Source organism: Leuresthes tenuis, unplaced genomic scaffold, assembly GCF_036924035.1.
Source record: "Leuresthes tenuis unplaced genomic scaffold, fLeuTen1.0.hap1 SCAF_6, whole genome shotgun sequence".
In the NCBI taxonomy this organism is placed as follows: Eukaryota; Metazoa; Chordata; class Actinopteri; order Atheriniformes; family Atherinopsidae; genus Leuresthes; species Leuresthes tenuis.
Window position 1 is genome coordinate 17,180,085 of NW_027325360.1, and position 11,094 is coordinate 17,191,178.

Genomic DNA, 11,094 nt, shown 5'->3' on the forward strand with positions numbered 1-11,094 from the left:
CTTTATTGCACTGGTTCACAAATGATCTTATTTAATTTACCACAATACATAAAACAATGTGATTTGTTACATTTTCTTTTGAATCACTCATCTAATGGTCTTCTAATTTTCAGAAATGTGATTTTGCTGTAGCCTATTTTTGGCAAATGAATGTAAATCATCAGGTAAACCTATAAAGGGTCATATAAGAGTTTAAATCTAATAACAGTTGTTACTATTTTTTTGGGTCACACTTATGTTTGTTCTGAGTTTAAGTGCAAGACTTTGAGTCACATAAAGTTTGATGGTAATAAATGAAGGCTGAACAAAAGATCTGTGTCTGTGGATGGTGTATGAAAGTGAAGAACATTGATCTAATTTGTTTGGAGACTCAGAGGACAGTGTTCATGATCAGACCACTAGATGGCAATGACATACAATTTTCAGATGGAAGAAAGCATCATTACACCCACCTCCTAATTAATAACACTTACCACATAACAGCAGGAACATATTGCTGACTTTAGTTGATTTGAATTAAGAGTTGAATTAAGATAACTGATTCAGAGAACTGATGTGTTCACATGAATCATATTTTATGAATCTCAATGTCATTGCCTGAAACTCCTTATATATTCACAGGATCATGAAAATAGAAACACATTTCAATAACTTGAAAATAATTTCCCATCAACAGGAATTCGAAACAACCCCCTGACTATTTTCTAAGTTTTCTTACAGTAATGGTAAATCAACCAGAGCATCGAATCTTACTGTAAGTGAACAAGCACTTCGCTGCCCCTAATACTAACAGAAGATTTAGGGAATAAACATTGGCAAAAATCTTCAAAATCATTGTTTTGATCTTAACAATGTCTTGGATGCTGGCTACATGTTGCGTTAAACCCGAGTCTTAGAAGTAGATTGTCACACAAATGTCCTTGAGTAAAGTATGCAATTTGCCCCTGAATTACGGGCTAGAGGTGGAGTTGCAGCATTAACTGGAATTCCACAAAGAAATTAAGAGCCAAGCTCATTGGTGCTGTAATAGTTTCTGTACCAATATGAGACGTTCTGATGAAATTTCTGATGCCATTTAAAAACAGAAAATGCAGCTACAAGATACTCCAAATAAGACCAACTAACTGGCACACTAGGAATTACTTAAAGGGAAGAAATATAAATGCAACACCTGTGCTTTTTATGGTTGCCTATCACAAGTCCCGCTGCTTGTAGTAAAGGTGAAAAGTAGGGAATGAGCAGATGTTAAGCTGCATCCATGTTATAGTGCCAGTTTACCAGCAAACCTCATGGAACAGATCATGGAAGCGTTTGTCAGATCCAACTTCTAAAGTCCTGTCACATTATTGTCCATGACCCTGTACACAGCTTCATGTTTTTGATCTGTTTTTTTTTGTTGCCATTTCTCTTTGAATAAAATCGTTTAAGTCTGAATCAGACTCGGCATTTTTTCTCTTAGAAATGAACCCAAATGTAGGCAAACAGTCATACTTTGTGATATTAAGGAGCGAGGATAAAGAAACCCCGCTTAAATTGCACATGCCGCCAGTCTCATGAGGACCAGCATCCTTCCCCAAAATATACGGAAACACAAACGAGCGCAATAGAAATCTGATCGATAAGTGACGTGAAGGGTCGCATTGGCTTTGTTGTTGTTTTCTGCACACGAGAGAGGAGGGACGGAAACCAGCTGCTGTGCCCCCCCCCCTCTCTCTCTCCACGCGCGTACATACATTCACGCAAGCGTGCACGCAAGCCACGCCCCTGGTGACCTCCGTGGACACAGTGCCATCCACACAGAGTGGCTCTGCGTGTCCCATGGGAGCAGGGGAATGCTGGAGAGGACGAGCGGCACACGATACCCCATTGTTTAGCTTAGCAGTCACTGATCCAACCCCTCCACCCCCACTCCACCCTACACACACAAACACACACCCACAACCCCCCCCCCCCCCCCCCCCCCCTGCTCTCTAAAAACACACGGACTGACCGTCTCAGCGGGTTAAATTGATTAGAAAGACGTTTGTGGTTCGACTAATCCCCTATTTTCGCTCGAGCTCTCCGCTTCAGCAAATTAGAAAAGCCACACATTTAGACAGCAAGTCTTGTGGGCTGTGATCGTCTCAGTAGTGCCTCGCGCACCTGTGGGGCTGAAGTGAGGGCACAAGTCAATCCGCAAGAGTAAATCAGCTGCAAAGTCTCGTCCTCCACCGAAATGTACAACATCTAGTGTAGCTGCGCGTAACATTTATTCTGCCACCAGTCAAACGGCAAAAGTGCAGAGGAGCCGCAGATGTGGGTTATCAGCAGAAACAGGGCTTTTAAGAAATAACAGAAATATGCCAAAAGCTTTCATCCATGGAAATAAACACGTGAAATTGAACTAAATGAAGATGCACATAACCTGCTTTGGCCTCTTACTGAAACAAAATGTTCTCACATGAAGAAAACCTTGTGTGATCAGCGTAATGACTTCAGTCGCTCAGAAATGATTTCTGAGGTTGAACTTCAGGCTGAATGTTCTTAGAACATTCTAAATGTCTGACTATTTCTATTGCACACATCTATTGGCAGATGTTATGCACGAGATAATATCCAGACCCTAAAATGTATCTGTTTTGCTCGCATTGATTCGCGGGGGAACCATGCATTTCTGCACATATTTAAGTATCCGCCACTGACACCAAGAATGGACCGTCTTAAAATTTCCTTTGGTGCTTTTCAAATGGGAGAGTCAAAGAAGCAGCACAATGTTTCATAGAGCACTTCGTTGTAGTTTTGGGGACGAGTGAAGGAATTTTACGTAAGTAGGTGTCATCGTGTATAGATTGTTCATGGTTTCGAGGTTAAGTATAGCTGTCAGTCATGTAAGTGGAAGTGAGAGTCAGGCCGACAGGGCGGAGACTGGGCTGCGGGATTCCCCAAGACTGCTCTCATAATTGGGGGAACATCTGACTTTGTCCCGGGCTGGCAGATGGTGAGTTGAGGCGGGTTCCAAGGGGGGAGATTTACATTCATTGTCCAGACGCACAAACTCCACACAGAGACAATAGTCTCAGTAAGGGGCAAGGAACCAGGATTGAGGGAGCGAGAGAAAAAAAACTTTCCTTTTCAAAGGCAGACGAATGGGAGCGGAAATTAATTTCAGCCTGCAAAATACCCTTGAAATATTATTCTATTGCATAAAAAAGTACATTTTTTAAATCTAGCCTAAACATACAGTACAGATAAACCCCGGTGAACATTATACAGTTTAACCAAAATAAAGCGATTTAAAAAAGCAAATAGTGTCAATGAGAAATGCCCTTTATGAGCTTCAACTGGTCCAACTTGAACTAAATCAGAAGCAACGGAAACGTCACAAAACTGAGCGAAATATGAAGTTATTTGTCCACGTATGGCATTATCATGTGTCATGCACTTGAAATTGTAGATAACTGTCACTGTTCACTGATTCCATGACTAGTCAGAATTTGAGATGATAGTCAGATGTACTGATTAAGAACTCATTTCTGGCTCTGTCAGGCAGCGGCCCAAACGCCAATCAGAGCACAGCCCTGTTGGCTGCTGGCGGAGATTGATGAGCCAACCAGACGACCATTGTTGCGGCTGACACTGATGCGATGCGTCCTCAGCGGAATCACCGCGTTCAAAGCAGCAGACGGTGGAGCTGCTGAATACGCGCCTGTCGAGAGCGCACTTGTCTTAAATGCTGACTTGAATGAATAGACCAAACAGGATTTTCTGTAGCTTACACGCTTCTAAGGGCATAACTACCCGTTGCGTAAAGGAGAAAATAAGCCCAAATTCTAACAATGAATAAAAAAAAAAGGAAAAAAACTTCCATGAACTATAAAAATGAACATTTTCATAAGCTTCAATGTACATTTTGGATAACTTTGAAAATTAAGACAAATAGAAGATACCACCTCCTAGCTGCTCACCTACATGCACACACAAAGAAGACCTTTAATTTTTGTATGTCAAATAAAAGACTCCATAATTTACTAATTTCAGCCATATATCTCTAGCCTATATATTTATATCTATATCTATATAGATATAAAGATATAGATATATAGATGTAGATATAGATATAGTTATCGATATAAAAAACTCAAAATATTGCTATTTAACAAAAAAAAGACCTATAGCCCACAACCTGATTGAACATATGTGTGAAAAAGTTTGCTGGGAGAGTCACTGGTTGGATGCTGAATCTGGCAGGAGTCCAAACAACGGATGCACTTTACACCAATGAGAGCATCCATTTCAACAATCGGTCCCCCAAATGGCACTAAGGCCCCTCCTCCATGCTCTATCCCGGCTGAGGGTCTCATTCATGCTTCAAGACAGCGGTTCACTACAAGCCCCCCGGCCCTCGGATAAACTGTTTTGATCCGACCTGGCCTCGTGACAAAGGAACACTTTCTGCCCATAAGTATTTTGAATAACGTTCACACTTGGTCCCTTCTGTTTCTGGAGCTGAACGCACAGAGCAGATGATCTGCGCTAGACCTGACGCCGGAGATATGCGCTTGAACAATGCTCGCTGTCTGTGGAGAAATCTACTTCTGATCATCAACTGAACCTTAAAAGAAAGTCTGTGTGGATTTTTTACCAAGGCGCCTTCTGCGACATCACACAGCATCAGTCGTTTCTTTTTCAAAGCTTTGCGACAGCTCTTTTTTTTTTTGACAGCGCTCTGGAGGAGCGCAGCACCTTGAAGTGGACCTTCTGTTGTTTGCCAAAGTGCTTTAGCTGAGCAGCTCTTCTTTTCTTCCAGAAGTTAAAGAAAAAGTGCACCAAACGACCAGGACAGGGCTTAAATGTTCGGGATCCAGGAGCAGCTGATACGAGAAGTGAGCGGATTAAAAGAGAGAAGTCTTGGAGAGGAGATGGATCCAGTCCGATCTTGGGTGCGCAATGTCGGGGTTGTGGATGCGAACGTCGCAGCGCAAAGGTACAGTGTAGACCTTGTTTATCCATTGGCATTACTTTCACACCACCCTTTGATCAGCTGCGCTGGAGCTTGTAGAAATTATTGCACTGTTCGTATCATTGTAGATTATAATGCAAATGAAAATTTACAGCCGAACTGCGTCCTTTCAGAAAAAGAAATGTGGGAACTACTTGTTGCAAAATGAGTTCCCCGTAAAACCAACTGCTCCTAAACTCACAAAACTTATTTTAATCATTATTGATACACAAGCTCAACAATTACTATTTCGCTTAAAACTGGGCTGTGTTTGTGCTTAGGCCAATAACGACGACTTTTACATATAATCACATGTAATTCAGAGACAACTTACCGACAACTCACAAGCTTAGACAATTTCTCCCAAACCTAAATAAAATTCAAATTAAATTACACGTTTTCCAAATGTATTCTCCTGCAGCTCAGTAAACACTCAGCCCCTCAACACTTAAACACACACGTTGAATATTTGACCTTTCTTAGACAGAAATAACAGCTTACCACACCCTTACCGATATTCAATCAACCACTTCAAAATGTTTAATCTATTTAAGCACCAACACCTCATTGTTCATATATTCCAAAGTTTGAGAGCAACATTGAGGTAAGTGTGTAAACAAGCGCAAAACGCTGAAGCCTCTTTAAAAAAAAGTGCAGAAAACAAGTTGGCACGTTTAACACAGATGTTGAGATTGGCCACCGACAGCATCTGTTTGTTAAATTTATTAACGTGATCATTTATATTTGGCATCAAATGTGATTTAAAACACATCGACCGCAGCGAAACAACACAAATAACATGAGGATTTTGGCTCGGACATTTTTATTTTACTGAGGATAAAGCCTCACGCGGCTGCAAAGACAGCCAGCCCGCACAATAAGTGCGAATTGTCCGAGAAGATATAAAGGAGGCGATTTAAAAACTGAAGTTAAATTCACTGGAAAACTGTGCAGACTCATTGTTCTGAACTGAGATAAAAGTCCTTTATACCCATCTCTAAAATGTATACTGGTTGACCAATCCGTGGGTTACATGTTGTAAATTTGACCTCATCAAAAGTTTTGATCCAGTTGTGAATTTTCCCCGTTTGAGGGTAAAATTGAGTTCCAACAAGTTTTGCTTTTCAGCGTAAAAATTATTTTTAAATCCATGTTAAGTTTTTTTTCTTCTAATGACTGTTCAAATTGATTTTTTAATGCGAATATAATTATTGAAATATAAGCTTTACAAGTTATTTAAAAATAAGCTTCGTCACAGATTAAATACAAATGTGTTTTTTTTCGAACGTTTTAGATATTTGAATAAACGCCTTTCTTCATAGTTGCTAACATATCAAACATATCTGAAATGCACGTTTTAAAATGTAGTTTCAGCTTGTAAGAAAAACATCCTCACTTTTTGTTTTAATCCTCATTCTTTGAGATGTTCTAATCACCAGTGGACTGGATTTGCTTGGAATTTGATTTAATGGACATAATCATGTTGTGCTTAGCTGTATAAACCTGTCTCCCAAACATTGAATTAAGTTTAATACAAGGATTTCTGAGAACTGATTGCCTTTTGCTGTTGTGTCCTCAGTGGAGTTGCTCTGTCGAGAGCTCATTTTGAGAAGCAGCCGCCCTCAAATCTCAGAAAGTCCAACTTCTTCCACTTTGTCCTGGCGCTCTATGACAGACATGGCCAACCTGTGGAGGTGGAGAGGACAGCCTTTGTGGACTTTGTTGAGCATGACAAGGTGTGTGACAATTTCTGAATGCCTTTTTGTTTTTAAATGAATATTTGTGGATATCCTCAATTCACCACATTTAAAAAAGAAAAATCTTTACACTTATTTCAAAGATAACTATTACACTTAAAACCCTAAATCACTATTGATTAAAAATCTGATTAAGAATTACAGAATGTATCAGATAGTATTTCAGCTATAACCAGGTGCTCAACTTAATCTTCCCCATCTCCAGTAAAGCCAAGCATATCGAACAGCTGACGGCTACATGTTTACACAAGCTTTAGTCTCAATGAGCTGACGATGTGGGATTGAAAAAGAATATCTAATGACTAATTAGCAGCTTGCCTCATTAGGAGGACATCACTACTTTTTAAAATGCAAATTATGCTTGCCCCTGTTAAGTTATACAGTGAACTAGTCATCAAAGTGTCTTTCCCTTCATGGCCCCCTCCCATACTCTACTGCTGATGTCGGAGAGAGCTGGATTCCTCAGGTTGGATAAGACCAAAATAAGGAATGGTGCAGTTTGGAAACAGAGATAGAAATATAGGAGAGACTGCCCAGAGGGAGCCTCATCCCAGTGTTGATGGATGTTTTTGCCTGTGGCGACGGGAAGTGGCAGCATCTCTCCTGTGAGGAAGACAAGGGTACACCGTTCTGTCAAGTGAAGATGAATCTTAGTTTCTGGGCTGTAATTGATGGAGGTGGCAGCACAAATGCCAGGGCTGAAAGCTGTCACTGAGCTGCTCTTTGTGCCACATAGACCAGTGCAGACTCATATGACGGCAGTGGAGAAGTTCATTTTCTGCATGGTTACCCTGGCATCTGTTTTTGCCTCGTAATTATGCAGCGGTAAAGTGATGGCAGGGCAAAATAAATGCTCCTCTGTGTGTATTTACAGAACTTATGAACCCAGGCATCCATTTATCACCTGATGTGTCTCAGTCTCAGTTCTCATATTAAGTTCTGAGCCTGTTACTTTCCAACTAATCTTCATGCATCTTAATTCTCACACTTTTTCGTTGCCCCCCCCCCCCCACCCTTACAACCATTTCCTTTTCCAGGTTTCTTTTCTCTCCGAGTCTTCTTGCTCTATCTCCTCCTCTCTTGTGTTCATCTCTGTGATGCCAGCCTCCTGGGTTATTGGACCAGAGAGCATTCCTTTGAGACCACTTAGAAAGACCAGTATAGGTAGAGGAAGAGAAGGAAAGATGCGGAACAAGAGCCAGAGAGGGGAAAAGAGAGAAGAAGGGAAAGGCTAGGAGAGCCTGTGGGGAATGAGGGATAGTGGAAAGGAAGTTTTTCTGTCAAGGTCGACTGCTGCTCAGACTTACATGCAGCAGTGGAACATACTTTTCACACATGCACATACAACCATGCCTCCTACCTTGCTGCAGAGATGACCGTACCATTTTATTTCAGGATTTTAGGGGGTTTGTATGAGACACGATAATTCAGCCTACACAAAGAGCATCCAGCTCAAGGTTAAGAGCTCAGCTAATGTGCACAATGTGTCCCACATGAGCTTTGAGCTTACTGCTCTCTGATCTTGAAGCTGCTCATTGGGAAGGACGAGCTGCAGGATTATGGGATACTCACTGTGCTTAACACTTTGTACTGATGCCCAGCTGTACTCATCTATACCCCAGTGTACTTAACTGCATGCCCCATGCTTGTGTGTGTCTCTGCTGTCTTGTTCCAAGGAGCAGACGGGAGAAAAGACCAACAACGGCACTCACTACAAGCTGCAGCTTCTCTACAGCAATGGTAAGGTTCGAACATCACCTCTCAGCCTGTGTGATGATTTTTTTCCTTCTTAGGTGTCTTGCTTGATCTATCAGACCCACTGCTAGGCCCTGAAAAAGTTTAAGGTGATGCCAGATTTCTAACATGACGCACATGTCTCCCTGCATCCTCCCCTCTCAGAGCTCATATAATATTTGCAGCTCATTGTCAAATGAGTTTTTCTTTCTTTGTCTTTTTTTTAATATAATTTCAAGATTTGAAAGTAGACACTTCTGGGCTCACATACAAATGAGATGCTTGGTGCCATCCCATCAGAACCCCCTCCCCAATTCCTCCACTCACCCCCCACAGCGCCTCCACATCAGATCAGGGGATGCATAGAAAAATTTGGTTCCCATGAGCCACTGCTGCCCCTACTCTGCCATCACAGTGGCACCCATGGGAGAGAAGATAAAAGACATGCTCTAGAGCAACCTCCTCATAGACATACAGACACAAACACACTCACACACATATATACAAGCACACCAAAAGCACTTCCTCTGCATCCCTTCCTCTCATCCCCTTCCCCTGAGCAATATCAAAGCATCTCAATTGAGACTTTGATGAGAGGAACACATTTTTAAAAGCAATACTCTCCAAAGTATTTTCAAAATGTCCATGGGTAATGCTTTCTTCTCTCAAGAAGCAGTTCATTACATGTTGTTTCCTTCTGCAGTGTGATTTACAGTGGAGGTTTGAAAGCATCCAGAGATTCAGGTGTTTCTGGAACTCTAAGTCGAAGTTTTCAAAAATTGTTAAAACGACTGAAAGACATCTGTTACATCTCTTAAAAAAAAATAAAAAATTCAGATAATTTCCTTTTCTATCTACTGGTTTGTAAAGCGATCCCCTGTCATAGATGTATGCTTGAGGCAAAATATTGCAAGTTAACACAGAAACAACCACAAAAAGAACATCCCGACGAATCGTGAGAATCTTGGAAATTGTAGCAGGACATAACTAATGATCATCAAACATCAAATAACTCTCAATCCCCTAAGAAACCATCAAAGAAAAACATATGAGCGCATGCCAATCTTGTTCCTCTAAGCTGTCTGGACAGAGTTCAATCCTCTTTTTAGAGGCTGTCCAGAGTTTGAGAAAAAATTTGATTTACATCACCAATCTGATTTTGTTTTGAGAATCCACAGCACAGTGTATTTATTCAGCAAGTGGAGAAACCAGGTTTGAACATTTATGGACTCACAGTGACATACCTTAGGAATACTTTAAGGATTTTTCAATCAAAATCAACTTCATGTGATGTATTGTTGATCACTGATATGGAAATGATTTGCACAATTATAACGTATTTTTCCAGCTTAATGATTTTAAATCTCAGAATACGTTATTATAAATTAACATAAGATCCACACTGTCTTAATTTCACAGGAGTTCGTACCGAACAAGATCTATACGCCCGACTTATTGACTCTGTCACCAAACAGGTAGGTAAACTCTTCTGAAGCTGTTTTGAAGGGCATTCACCTTTCAACTAAATGAATAGGAGTTCAATTTTTCTGCATGAAACTCAATCTGTCCTTTTGCTTCTCATTTCCTCCTCTTAGCCCATATCATATGAGGGACAAAACAAGAACCCAGAAATGTGCAGAGTTCTGCTCACACATGAGGTTATGTGCAGGTGAGTGACACACACATTGAATGAAACCTTTGCCAACAGGGACTAAATCCAAATATCCATTAGTCTCTTTCACTGTACTTTTCTCAGTCAGCTTGAAATGTGGTTTTGGGATGATGCTTGAGGCTCTACTTTTTTGAAAATGTGCCTATTTTTTAACTATAAGTCTAGCTTGTCTGTCATCATCCTTGTTACAGCGGTAACCCCCCTGCTGCTTTCTGCTGTAACGCAGCATGTCATTGGGCCAGCTCCTGTTTCTTCATGGAACTCCACTCTTTTTGGCCTGAGGTTTGGCCGCCAGACCTCGGCTGATGGCACCATGCACTTTAGAGGACAAGTCCGCTCATCTATTTACAACTTCTGCATTTGTATTATAGCCAAAACTGGAAAAACAGCAAATGTTCATTAAGTTTAGTTATGACTTGGGGATCAAAAGGTTTTGATTTATTGTTTGAAAGAAAACAGGTGAAAAGAATGTTATGGATGGGGAGGAGCATGAAAAGAGCGGTCTGGAAGTGGGGTAGTGACCCAGGATTTGAGGGCAGCAGGGGGAAGCATAGAGGCCTGGGACATGGTGAGAGGGACTAAGACGGACTGGGCTTTGCCATTGTGTAGCCAGCAGATGCCCGAATGTGACTCACAGCTGGCTAATAACAGAGCCGAGGAGGCAGAGGGCAAGCGTCACAGCTGGGGAGTGAGGCCGTCTGACAGGGGGGCGGAGGGGGGGTAGGGCAGGGCCAAGCTGGGACACGAGAGGGCTGAGGCGAGGTGTAGGGGTGGCAGATGGTTAGGGGTGGGGGCACTTTTGTTATGCAGTGAAGGGGACTTTGGGGAGGAGGGGTGGGTGGCTGGCCAGCAGGCTTCTCGGACAGGACTGCTGACGAATGGTAGGACGTTGTGGGACGGTGTGTGTGTGTGAGTGTGCACGCAATGAGGCAGTATGGGGGCGAGTTTGATTT

General features: G+C 41.7%; 1 long non-coding RNA gene across 1 annotated transcript; it reads left to right on the plus strand.

The window, feature by feature from the left end:
* The first annotated feature begins 6,571 nt into the window (after window positions 1-6,571).
* Window positions 6,572-10,117, plus strand: LOC140309146 (uncharacterized). The gene is made up of 4 exons (XR_011916356.1): window positions 6,572-6,714; window positions 8,418-8,475; window positions 9,889-9,944; window positions 10,065-10,117. It is a non-coding gene; the product is annotated as an uncharacterized lncRNA (long non-coding RNA).
* Window positions 10,118-11,094: the final 977 nt, after the last annotated feature.